The sequence below is a fragment of the Salmo salar genome, chromosome ssa28 (assembly GCF_905237065.1).
Source record: "Salmo salar chromosome ssa28, Ssal_v3.1, whole genome shotgun sequence".
In the NCBI taxonomy this organism is placed as follows: Eukaryota; Metazoa; Chordata; class Actinopteri; order Salmoniformes; family Salmonidae; genus Salmo; species Salmo salar.
Genome location: NC_059469.1, coordinates 11,529,554 through 11,541,853, shown reverse-complemented (window position 1 = coordinate 11,541,853; position 12,300 = coordinate 11,529,554).

Genomic DNA, 12,300 nt, shown 5'->3' with positions numbered 1-12,300 from the left:
CTCAGCACTGTATATACACGTTTCAACCTCACTGCCTTCAGAAAATTATATCCCAACAATGCTACTAAAGTAACCCCTGCTACTACTAACACTGCCCATGACGTATACTTCAAAATCCCTCATTTCCCCCGTAGTCCCATTCCATGTCGTTACTCTAGCATCCTTCCGTTACTGTCCATACAGTGACTGCCGTGAGAACAACTACTGCCTGGAATCTGTTTCCTGCTCTTCTACTGTTCGTGGTTCACTAATAGATTTAGGACTGACCCTTTCATATACTCCCTACGTATCTCCCAACTCATACCTGGTCCCCTAGCCACCAACATCTGCTATGACCTCCTGTATTTATGCTGCAGTAGTTTATGTGTCGAGGGTGCTAGGGTCAGTCTGTTATATCTGGAGTATTTCTCCTGTCTTATCCGGTGTCCTGTGTGAATTTAAGTATGCTCTCTCTAATTCTCTCTTTCTTTCTTTCTCTCTCTTGGAGGACCTGAGCCCTAGGACCATGCCTCAGGACTACCTGGCATGATGACTCCTTGCTGTCCCCAGTCCACCTGGCCGTGCTGCTGCTCCAGTTTCAACTGTTCTGCCTGCGGCTATGGAACACTGACCTGTTCATCGGACGTGCTACCTGTCCCAGACCTGCTGTTTTCAACTCTCTAGAGACAGCAGGAGCGGTAGAGATACTCTCAATGATCGGCTATGAAAAGCTAGCTGACATTTACTCTTGAGGTGCTGACTTGTTGCACCCTCGACAACTACTGTGATTATTATTTGACCATGCTGGTCATTTATGAACATTTGAACATCTTGGCCATGTTCTGTTATAATCTCCACCCGGCACAGCAGGAAGAGGACTGGCCACCCCTCAAAGCCTGGTTCCTCTCTAGGTTTCTTCCTAGGTTTCAGCCTTTCTAGGGAGTTTTTCCTAGCCACCGTGCTTCTACACCTGCATTGCTTGCTGTTTGGGGTTTTAGGCTGGGTTTCTGCACAGCACTTTGAGATATCAGCTGATGTAAGAAGGGCTATATAAATACATTTGATTTGATTTATTCTGCTACAGTCTACTTGTGGACAATACTTTCTTGTGCTGAGGTTATGTATACATCGCTCATCCCAAGGCCGATCTACACCCCACCCCTTTGTGAACACCCTCTTTATAGTGTAAACTTTGTGTCCCAACAGTTGATAAACAGCCACCCTCTGACATTTTCCGCTTACCGTCACTCGGTTCCAGTCTTCTGGGAGCGATGTCAAGTGTTGTCTGTCTGTTAGAAATGGATGAGAGATTAGTGACATTGGAAGAGTATCCAACCTTACACAACTCTGAGTCACATGTTTCTTAATCACACTCTGCAGGAGATGTGATGCTATTATTACAGCCTTCCGGTGATGTGGCCTCCTGTATACAGGAATCTGTGGCTATTCTTCCAAGCATTGTCTTCTTTGACAAACCCATCACTGAAATTTGAAAACAGTGTCTGAAATGCCAACACTATCTCTGCTACTCTCACCATGATCTGGGTATGTGTGAAGTTGAATTTAACTTCATAGTAGTCTATAGTGCACAGTTAGCTGTCCTCCCTCTCCTACGAGCTCTCTCCTGTAGCAATATACATAGAGGAGTGGTATCATCCCCCATACCCCGTCCTTCATTTATGAGCCCCACATTCACATTCCATTCCGCTTTACACCCTTATGTAAACATTCTGTCTCAACCACAGGCCTCGTTTGTACCTCGCCTCCTGCTACAAATACATTTGCACAGAAATCATTCCATCTAACCCATAACACATTAGTCACTACTATAGTTATAACCATACTAAAACATTGTCAAATCAATTAGTCAATATATACCAATCCCTCCTCTGGAACAATGATCACTTGTATGTTCCACGACACCTAAAAACATATTGACTTGAACAGGGAAGAGAGACAATGCATGTTTAATAATTTTACACCACCCGTGATGCGACCAAAAAACGTCCATCCGTTCGGTTCTATGCCCATGGGATGCTAGTCTTCATGCGCGTTTCCTTCATTTTCATCCTTGGGTGTTAACGCAAGACACAGACTATGAGCCTTGTATGTAATTAATTGTACCGTATCATCCAGAAATTGTTATGTATTGATGCGATTTAACATAAAAATTCTGATGACATGGTAAAACAAAAAAAACCTTCATGGTTGACTCAAGCTATCATCTAGTGTCCTCACTCTCGGAGGACATTTAAAGAAAAGGTTTCTAGGGAGAAAAAACCTTCCTTAGACCAAATCAACTTGAGCAGTGCACCCACCCCTCACAGTTTGAGAGCAACGCTCTCTCTCTCTTTCTCTCCTTTCCGAATCATAATTAAAACATTTGATAAATTATCCAACCCAAATTTAGAATGACAGTCCATAGTGCTTTACATTGAGTCTGTCACATCTGCTCCTGCAACGCCCTCTACTGCTCATTCTGTGTGTGTGCGTGATTGTGTTGTCGGAGACAGGTATGCTGGAGTCAGAGCAGATCCCCACCAGCTGCAACCTGTTCCATAATCAAGACCTCTACAAATACTCAGCCCTGCCACTTCCACGCTGCCAGATCGTAATCTCTGCTCAGTCAGTCTATGCTTCTAGCTGTTTGTTACTATTCAGATCCTGTTATCCTGTTGTACCTGTTTCCCTGCCTGACTCTGTTTTCCTCTCCGCTACAGTTCTGCCTGCTCTGACTTCTGGTCCCTGTCTCCTGTCCCACATCTCGTCATCCTCCTACTCTGTCCTGGATTCCCCAATCTACTACTCCCTTGGATTACCTCCGGAGCTGCTTACCCTGTCTCAACCCCTCAGCCTCCGCACCTAGTTTCCAGCAACCTGCCCGAGTTTCCCCTGACCTGCACTCCATCTTCCCCCTGTGTTCCAATAAATTCCTTGGTTACTTCATCCCCGTCTCCTCATCTGAGTCTGCTCTTGGGTTCCCCCTTCCACTCCGCGTAACAGAGTCTATCACTCGAATTCAAGCCCCTCAACCTAGCACACATCATCACGGTAAGAATGTAAATTTACAAACGGGACCATATATTACCGGTAATAACTCCTCTCATTGTAACCCATGTTTATCCCTGTTTTACTATCTCGAGTGGCATGGTAATTAATGACAGATCAGTATCTCAATGCTGTCTAAGTCTTCATTACTATAAATTTCACAGTTTGCAGACTTCCTCAATAAACCTGACACCCCAACTAAACAATTAAGGGCACGGTTGACCACCCTCCCATCTCCCAGCACCCATCCTTTTAGCATGTCTTTATTTGGTTCTTCTTCAGATAGCGTTCATCTTCCCATCGGCACATATGTAGCTCATGCCTGTCACAGTTGATGGCCCTTGATAATGTCCCGATTTCAATATCCAAAGAAATGAAGCCATTTTTCCCAAGTACACGAGTCTCTCATCTGAGCCGCCACCACCATTCTGCCTGGTCCATTTCTCCCACCAGTACACCAGCAGCATGAGAGAAGTTTGAATGTTATCTCTCTCCATGCTCACTCCACATGCTTGGTCTCAGGACTCATGGCGCACTCCTGCCGCCTGTACCCAGGTTAATGGCTTGGACTCAGGTCACAGGTAGGAGTGTTAAAAGTCACGGTCATATTGAACGCCTTTGTCGCTCTTTCTTCAGCCGGTTAGGGAGGGTTTTGAGTTTCACACACTATTCGTGGTCAAATGATCCCTTCCATTCATCAAGACACCATCTGTGGTCACCTTCGCCATAACTTCAGTGAGAAGAGAGCAAAATAACAATTTAAGACACTTCTGAATCTGGAACTCCAGACCATCCATTCACCGTATGACAAATGATTACATTCCCAATTTTCTTAATATTCCCAAAATCTCTAAGACGAATGTCAAAGAGCATAACCACAACTGTTGTAACCATTTTCACAATTAGCTTATACACCCTTATACACATTAGCAATACACATATCACAATCCATTTGGAATAACTGTCAACCATTACTAACATATATTTGATCTTTTATATGCAGACTGAGCAAAATACATTTGCATATTTACCAAAGGGCCAGGGCCACAGGGAACAGGTCATTTCACCTTTGAACACGTCTCACATCGTGATTCAAAAACAAACAACAAGACTGCAGGTTAAATCAATAAATGTAGAATTACAACTCTCAATAACTCCATAAGGAAATAATGGTATCCCATAATGTAATGGTAAAATAGACTAGAGACTGGTGTCCCTCATGTTCTAAATAAATCCCACATCTCTTGATAATTTCTAGTGAGGTTGATCAGGCCTCACTGTGAGAATGCTATTCATTGACTACAGCTCAGCGTTCAACACCATAGTGCCCTCAAAGCTCATCACTAAGCTAAGGACCCTGGGACTAAACTGCAACTGGATCCTGGACTTCCAGACGGCCGCCCCCAAGTGGTAAGGGTAGGTAACAACACATCCGCCATGCTGATCCTCAACACAGGGGCCCATTAGGGGTGCGTGCTCAGTCCCCTCCTGTACTCCCTGTTCACTCATGACTGCATAGCCAGGCACGACTCAAACACCACCATTAAGTTTGCCGATGACACCGACAACGATGAGACAGCCTATAGGGAGGAGGTCAGAGACCTGGCCATGTGGTGCCAGGACAACAAACTCTCCCTCAACGTGATCAAGACAAAGGAGATGATTGTGGACTACAGGAAAAGGAGGACCGAGCACGCCCCCATTCTCATCGACGGGGCTGTTGTGGAGCAGGTTGAGAGCGTCAAGTTTCTTGGTGTCCACATCAACAACAAACTATCATGGTCCAAACACACCAAGAAAGTCGGGAAGAGGGCACGACAAAGCCTATTCCCCTCAGGAGACTGATAAGATTTGGCATGGGTCATCAGATCCTCAAAAGTTATACAGCTGTACCATTGACAGCATCCTGACTGGTTTCATCACTACCTGGTATGGCAACTGCTCGGCCTCTGACCACAAGGCACTGGGTAGTGCATACAGCCCAGTACATCACTGGGGCCAAGATTCCTGCCATCATGGACTTCTATACCAGGCGGTGTCAGAGGAAGGCCCTAAAAATTGTGATGCAAGCCTACCATACGAGCAAAATGCCTTTTATGCTCGCTTTGAGGCAAGCAACACTGAAGAACGCATGAGAGCGCCAGCTGTTCCGGACGACAGTGTGATAGCACTCTACATACTAGGCGGTGTCAGAGGAAAGCCCTAAAAATTGTCAGACTCCAGCCACTCTAGTCATAGACTGTTTTCTCTGATTCCGCATGGCAAGCGGTATCGGAGCGCCACGTCTAGGTACAGAATATTTCTTAACAGCTTCTACCCTCAAGCCATAAGACTCCTGAACAGCTAATCAAATGGCTACCCAGACTATTTGTATTGCCCCCCCCTTCTTTTACACTGCTGCGACTCTCTATTTATTATCAATGCATAATCACTTTAACTCCACCTACATGTACATATTACCTCAATTACCTTGACTAACCGGTGTCCCCGCACATTGACTCTGTACCGGTACCCCTTGTAAATAGCCTCGCTATTGTTATTTTCATGCCGCTCTTTAATTATTTGTTACTTTCATTTTTTACTTAACACTTATTTTTCTTTCTTTCTTTTTTTTTACCCTTTTTTTCTCCCCAATTTCGTGGTATTCAATTGGTAGTAGTTACAGTCTTGTCTCATCGCTGGAACTCCCGTACGGATTCGGGAGAGGCGAAGGTCGAGAGCCATACGTCCTCTGAAACACAACCCAACCTAACCGCACTGCTTCTTGACACAATGCACATCCAACCCGGAAGAACAACTGCACCAATGTGTCAGAGGAAACACCATACACCTGGCGACCTGGTCAGCGTGCACTGCGCCCGGCCCGACACAGGAGTCGCTAGTGCGCGATGAGACAAGGATATCCCTGCCGGCCAAACCCTCCTTAACCCAGATGACGCTGGGCCAATTGTGCGTCGCCCCATGGGCCTCCCGGTCGCGGCCGGCTGCGACAGAGCCTGGGTTCGAACCCAGAATCTTTGGTGGCACAGCCTTAGACCACTGCGCCACCCAGGAGGTCCACACACTTATTTTTCTTAATTGCATTGTTGGTTAAGGGCTTATAGGTAAGCATTTCACCGTTGTATTCGGCGCATGTGAGAAATTAAATTGTATTTGATTTGAAAGTCAGGACCCAGGTCATTCAACACCATTAAGTATTTCCATTTTCCTTTTCTTTCCCTTTCCTTCAGAAACCATTTAAAAACATTTCAAACATTTCCATCACTCTACGTACCCAGTTTAAAACCAAATTGAAAAAACCCCACACAATAAATCCGACAGTATTAAGACCACTAACCCATATTCCTAACCGGTAAATTGTGTATGCGTGGTGGTGTGTGTGTGTGTGTGGTAAACCGTAGGTCAAAAACACACACACGAACAGGCCTTACTTATCCGGGAGCTCCTTTTACGGCTTATCCGGATACCTTTACACTTATAACACTGCAGAATTTCACTAACTGTTCTCCCAAAACCACAGTCTCGGGAAACATTCCAAAGAGAGATAATGAAACCCTGTCCTCTCCTGGAAAAGAAAGTGTAAATTTCGTTACCATTCACTATGCCCACATCTTAATCAGCAACCCAAAAGTTTTAATTACAAACCAAGTCCACTCTCCTCACTCCAATCATTAAACGTTTGTTTTAATCCACCCTCTCGTTTATGTATCCTTTATTTAGCATGTACGACCCTTAGACAAGGCGACATTATCTCGACACCGAGTCCAACGGTTCACTGGTCTCTTTTCCCCATGATTCTCTATAACCACCGCACCACAATGCCCTTCATGTTCATGAACAAAACATTGCAAAAGTTCATTTTAGGTTTGGTAACCCCAATGCAAATTTCTCGTGACCCCTCCTCCCGTTTGTCCATTCTATAAATATTTTTAATAATAAAACAACATAAAATGTAAATCTATTTCAGAATAAGACGACAATTGTGTTTGGCAGTGTTTGGCCAGGCAGTGTTTGGCCTGGTAATTTTAATTTATTACTTTTTAGAATCCCTTCCCCTGGCATTTCACACAGATTGTTCAACCCAAAATACTTTTTCCTGTGTCAAATTTAGCCAATTTCTCATCGTAAGGAATCATCAATATTTGATCCCAGGCATCTATTAAAAAGTTGTTTCAGACGTGTCCTGTCTCCCTTCACATAGAAACTGTAATCTCCACGAACCACTATCGATCGAACCGAGGCCATGTAACACTTTCCTGTCCCGATGCTTTCAAGAGGATTTGTTGCTGCTCTTTTGACAAAGATGCAAACACCTAAAACAGGACTCAGTGCAGTCAATGAAGAGCACAATCACAGGGTAAGATTTATTGGAGGAGGTTAATAAGTGTGTGGCAAAGCTGTGACTGCGTTTTGAAAAGTTATCCAGTGTGACCGCTGATGGGTGCCCAAACGTGGCAGGAAAAAACTTTGGCCATTTGAAAAGGATACAAGATCAGGTAACTGAGCTGAAACCAGATCAGACAATTATTTTCCAGCATTGCATTATTCATCAGGAGGTGCTCTGTAAATGTGTTCTGAAAATTAGCCATGCTGTGGATACAGTCACTAAAGCGGTAAACTTCATAAGAGCAAAATCTTTAAACCACAGGCAGTTTGTCTCACTGTTGGAAGAGACAGAGTCGGGTCACGCAGATCTTCCCTACCACACAAACGTGAGATGGTTGAGTTTGGGGAAGGTGCTTAAAAGGGTATGGGACCTGAAGTCGGAGATTGCTGAATTTTTGCAAATGAAAGGAAAATATGTGGATTTCCCTCAACTGCAAGATAAAGAATGGTTGGCTCATTTTACCCTCACCGTTGACATCATGGCCCTCATGAATGAACTGAATTCCAAACTACAAGGGAAGGGCCTTTTTGCACATCAGATGTACAGCCTTGTCAAAGCCTTCAAGGGAAAATGACTCCTCCTGACCCTCCAAGTAGAAGCCAACAATCTCACCCACCTTCCGACACTACTAGTCTGTTCCCTATCAGATGACCAGTGGGAGAAGTATACATCGCTGCTGCGTGCTTTGAAAGGTGAGTTTTCTTGTCGTTTTGAGGATTTCAAAGTGTTGGAAAATGACATGCTGTTGGTTTCCTCTCCTTTCACCGTCAATGTGGATAACGCTCCCACTGACCTGCAACTTGAGCTTATTGATCTTCAGTCTGATGCAGTGATTGGAGAACTATTCAAAACAATGTCGCTGACGAGGTTCTATGCATCTCTCGATGAACAAAACTTTCCAAAGATTAGGAGTCATGCACAGAAGATGTTTGTACTGTTTGGGTCAACCTTTGTATGTGAACAGACATTTTCAGTGATGAAATATAACAAGTCAAGGCACAGATCATCTCTTACTGACTCACCTCTCAGCAATCCTGCGCATAGCGACATCAGAAACTATACCTGACTTCACCTCTCTAGTCAATGCCCATCAGAGACTTCACTCCTCACACTGATTGAATAGTTTAAATGTAATGTTGAGCTCTCTCTTTCTTGTGTTTTTGTGCATACCCGTTAACAAGAGTTCCGTCCGTGGTGCTGAATGCACAATGTACTTTTCCCTCCGTGTAGTTCATTGCATGTTTAATAATGAAAATACCTACCAAAAGGAGAACATGGATGTGGTTTATTTCTGTTCATGTTAAAAAAGTAAAATAAGTAGCATATCTGGACGTAATTTACAGTAGATATATCTGTCAACACAGCCATACACATGATGTATAATCCTGTAGTATGATTCTGGCCCACGATGGCAAAAATATATTCTAACGTGGCCCTCCATGGAAAATAATTGCTCAGGCCTGCCTTAGACTAGAGCACTCAATATTTCAATAGGATACCTGATAGTTAACAATATTCAAAGTTTAGGAGTCAGAACCCAGAATCCATCAACATCAAGGAATAAAAAAAAGAATCCTTGCATCAAATCACTCTGCAGTGTTCCAGACTAACACTAAGTGACTAGATCACTGATCCAAACTATTTTCAATCGAGAAGATTGAAATACTGCTTGTTTTCTCTGAAAACTGCAATTTTCGTCCTCATGCTAGCTAGCAGTAGCCACCACAGCCATTTTGTCAGTCAATCAGCTCCTTTGTTGTTCAACGCGACATGCCATTCCATAAGAGGACGAAAAGGGCAGTTTTCCGGAAAAGTAGCAGTATTTCAATCTTCTTGATGTACAGTTTGGATAAAGGTAAAATTTGGAGTAGAGTGGCATATACCATCCCTGCATTGAGGTACGTTTTCAGACCCATATCTCACGCCAGCTCCGCGGTGTCTTAATCTAACCATGATGGCATTCCGACCCCAGTGCAGTTCAGTGTAAACAAGTGTAACGGTAACGGATCTTTTGGCGAAGTTAACAAGTAATATGTGACTACATACAGTGCATTCGGAAAGTATTCAGACCACTTCACTTTTTCCACATATTGTTACGTTGATAAAATTATTTTTCTCAACAATCTACACACAATACCCCATAATGACAAAGCGAAAATGGGTTTAAAAATGTTTGGACCGGAAATATCACATTTACATATCTATTCAGACCCTTTGCTATGAGACTCGAAATTGAGCTCAGGTGCATCCTGTTTCCATTGATCATCCTTAAGATTTTATACAACTTGATTGGAGTCCACCTGTGGTAAATTTAATTGATTGGACATGATTTGGAAAGGCACATAACTGTCTATATAAGGTCTCACAGTTGACAGTGCATGTCTGAGGAAAAACAAAGCCATGAGGTCGAAGGAATTGTCGATAGAGCTCCGAGACAGGATTGTGTCGAGGCACATATCTGGGGAAGGGTACCAAAAAATGTCTGCAGCATTGAAGGTCCCCAAGAACACAATGGCCTCCATTATTCTTAAATGGAAGAAGTTTGGAACCACCAAGACACTTCCTAGAGCTGGCCGCCCTGCCAAACTGAGCCATCGGGGAGAAGGGCCTTGGTTAGGGAGGTGACCAAGAACCCGATTGTCACTCTGACAGAGCTCCAGAGTTCCTCTGTGGAGATGGGAGAACCTTCCAGGACAGCCATCTCTGCAACACTCTCCCAATCAGGCCTTTATGGTAGAGTGGCCAGATGGAAGCCACTCCTTAGTGGCTATGCCTTCCCTGTGGCTCAGTTGGTAGAGCATGGTGTTTGCAACGCCAGCATGGTGTGTGCAACGCCAGGGTTGTGGGTTTGATTCCCACGGGGGGCCAGTACAAAAAAAAAAAAAAAAGGCATGAAATGAAAATGAAATGTATGAAATGTATGTATTCACTACCGTAAGTCGCTCTGGATAAGAGCGTCTGCTAAATGACTAAAATGTAAATGTAAAATGTTAGTAAAAGGCACACGACTGCCCACTTGGAGTTTGCCAAAAGGCACCTAAAGACTCTGACCATGAGAAACAAGATTCTCTGGTCTGATTAAACCAAGATTGAACTCTTTGACCTTAATGCCAAGCGTCATGTCGGAGGAAACCTGGCACCATCCCTTCGGTGAAGTACGATAGTGGCACCATCATGCTGTGGGGATGTTTTTCAGCAGCAGGGACTAGGAGACTAGTCAGGATCGAGGGAAAGATGGACGGAGCAAAGTACAGAGAGAGATCCTTGATGGAAACCTGCTCCAGAGCGCTCAGGACTTCGGACTGGGGCAAAGGTACACCTTTCCAACAGGACAATGACCCTAAGCACACAGCCAAGACAACGCAGGAGCGGCTTCAGTACAAGTCTATGAATGCCCTTAAGTAGCCCAGCCAGAGCCCGGACATGAACCTGATCGAACATCTCTGGAGAGACCTGAAAATAGCTGTACAACAATGCTCCTCATCCAACCTGACAGAGCTTGAGAGGATCTGCAGAGAATGGGAGAAACTCCCCAAATACAGGTGTGCCAAGCTTGTAGCATCATACCCAAGAAGACTCAATGCTGTAATCGCTGCCAAAGGTGCTTCAACAAAGTACTGAGTTAAAAAGTCTGAATATTTATGTAAATGTGATATTTCAGTTTATTTGCAAAAAAATCTAAAAACCTGTTTTTGCTTTTTCACTATGGGGTATTGTGTGTAGATTGATGAGGGGAAAAAAAAATGTAATCTATTTTTTTAATAAGGCTGTAACGTAACATGTGGAAAAAGTCAAGGGGTCTGAATACTTTCCGAATGCACTGTATTTATTTCAAATTCACATTAATTTATTGAGTAATTAAAATGTTCAAATATAATATTGAAAAGACAAAACAAAAGCAAAGCATGGTCTCAATTGTAACTAATATGCATTGAATTGGGTTTTATCAAACTGATCTTGTGTGATGTGAAGTGTGTCCATTTTATTAATTTGACTGTATTTAATTGTTCTGTACACATTGTGATGCTAGCCTGGGTACCTGACAATTTCTGAATTTATGTGCTACATCATTGCCTTGTTTGACAAAACGACAAGTTGGCTAAATCAGAAACAGGCTGGCACCAAGTCTACATTAATACCAGATTTATGTCCAGTTCCAACTTCCAACACAAAGTTGTTGTAAACATTTAACATCATCTCCAGTACAATTCCAACAGGAACTTTTGTGACATTTCCTTAGCCCAGCCTTAGAGATGTGATTTTCCGTTCTCTCACGGAAAACCGGTTTCCCGTACAGTAGTCCTTTCCAGTTCCCATCAGTATCCCAAAGACTAGTCTGCTTTACCGAGTCTGATCCCATGTTTCTGAACATTAACATTCCAGAAGATTCCTGTGACACAGCTGTGCTTACTAATCTCTCCCATTTGAAGTCAGTGTCCCACAACAACAGGACCGTAAAAACATCTGTATAGTAGGTGACATCACAACACTATTATCATCATCATCAGCTTTACATGTTAGGGACAGCAATGTGAGGAAGAGTGGTTTGTGTTCCTGTTAAGGTTCCAATTAGGAGTGGTCTCTTTTAACTCACAACATTTGGCAACTACACAACTAGATTTAATTAACCTCTAGCTCTGGCTTAGAATGCTTTTCTTGATTCTTTTTTTCTTCTATGTAATCACTACATCGTAGAGAAGACTGGACACACAACAAATGCTACTAACATACACATCTGGATCTAAGGAGATGAACTATGTAGTGTTTGACATAAGTTTAGGACCTGTTGCATTTTCACAACCGGGGGTCTCACCAGGTTAAGGATTTTGTTTATAAAATGCTGACTGCTACATTATCTCGCTATGGGAAAATGAGGGTTGCAGACT